The sequence below is a fragment of the Vicia villosa genome, linkage group LG4 (genome assembly GCF_029867415.1).
Source record: "Vicia villosa cultivar HV-30 ecotype Madison, WI linkage group LG4, Vvil1.0, whole genome shotgun sequence".
Taxonomy (NCBI): domain Eukaryota; kingdom Viridiplantae; phylum Streptophyta; class Magnoliopsida; order Fabales; family Fabaceae; genus Vicia; species Vicia villosa.
In genome coordinates, this window is record NC_081183.1 from 192,730,055 (window position 1) to 192,732,005 (window position 1,951).

A 1,951-nucleotide genomic window follows, 5' to 3' on the forward strand; every position below is an offset into this window, starting at 1 on the left:
ATGATGCATTGCTTCACATTAATAAAAAAAATGTCCTTAGACACATTTGTCCAAATCTAATATTCCTTGTGATGCTTGTTTCCATGCTTAACAAAAACGAATCTCTTTTCTTGATAGTGTAACTAAAACTGAAAAATGCTATGATCTTGTCCATATGGATATTTTGGGGCCAATAACTACTCCTTCTATACTTGGCCACAAATAGTTTTTAACAATAATTGATGATTATAGTCAATATTGTTGAATTTTTCTCATGAAAAACAAATCTGAAACCTCCCATTTGATTAAAATCTTTTGTTAAATTCATTCAAACTTAGTTTAATGTCACTATTAATACCATTAGATCTGATAATGGATTTTAGTTTCTTTTAAAAACTTACTATTCTTCTCAAGGTATCCATCATCAGACCTTTTGTGTCTACGACCCCAATAAAATTGGTTGGTTGAAATAAAGTACCAACACCTCCTTGGGGTGACACGTGTCATCCTCTTTCAATCTCATGCCCCCAAAAAAAATTGGCCATATACCCCATCTTATGTTGTCCATTTGATTAATAGAATACCTTCCAAATTACTTTCTCATAAGTGTCCTTTTAACTTGCTTTATAATGATGTTCCTGATTATGCAAACATCAAAACTTTTGGATGCCTTATGTATGTTTGTAGTAAAATTGTTAACATAACTAAATTAAATTCTAGGTGCAAAAAATGTGTTTTCCTAGGTTTTAAATTTGGTCTAAAAGGCTCCCTTCTGTATGATGTCCTCAATAAAAATATGTTCATTTCTTGTGATATCATTTATTTTGAATATATATTCCCTTTTGAACAATTTAAACCCCTCTCGCTCTCCACTACCCTAACCCCATATACCACCCTAATATTAACGATAGCCTATATTACACCAGCCACAATACTCCCACTGTTTCCTCCATTTGCCTTGAACCTAAAGTAACCACTCCAATTACTGACAATGATTACAATATTAACCTTGACTCCAACTACCATAACACTTTCAATATTACCAACATTCCAGCTGACCCTGTCATTCACACTCCTAATAACCCCTCAATAATTGATAATAACTCTACCATCATCCTTCCCTTCCACTCATTTTGACTATACTGCCACCAATCAACTTCATAACTTCACCAACACCAGAAAATCAGCAAGAATAAGTAAACTTTCTTCCTACCTAAAGGACTGTCAATTCTCACTCATTTCAGGTAACTACAACCCACCTACTCTTCCCTATTCAGGTAAAACTTCATACCCCCTTTTCTAATTTTTCTTCTTACGATAACTTATCCCATTCACATAAATTGTTTAACTTAAATATATCTAGTATTAAAGAACCTTCTTACTCTTTTGTCATTCTTAATCCTAATTGGCAACAAGCCATCTCCAATGAACTTATATCTCACAGTGATACCAACACCTGGGACATCACTACCCTTCCCCTAAACAAAAGAGCAATAGGTTGCAAATGGATTTTCAAATTACAATTTCTCCCTAATTGCACCATTGATAAATATAAGACTCGACTTATTGTTAAATGTTTCAACCAAACCGAAGGCTTAGAAAATTTAAAAACTTTTAGTCCTATCATCAAAATGACTACTATTAGAATTTTGTTATTTATTGCCTCCTCTCTCAAATGGCATGTTCATCAACTAGATATAAACATGGCATTCCTTCATATGGTGAACTTGAGAAAGAGATCTATATGAAATGCCCACCTGACCTCAACGTACCTAAAAATATGGTTTGTAAACTAAATAAGTATATTTATGGGCTTAAGCAAACAAGTCGTCAATGGAATAAAAAAACAAATACTTTGTTCCACATTGGATTCTCATAATCCAAGTCTGATTACTCCCAATTTACTCATAAAAATCTTACTGACTCTATTGCTATACTTGTGTAAGTAGATGATTTAATTATTGCATGAACT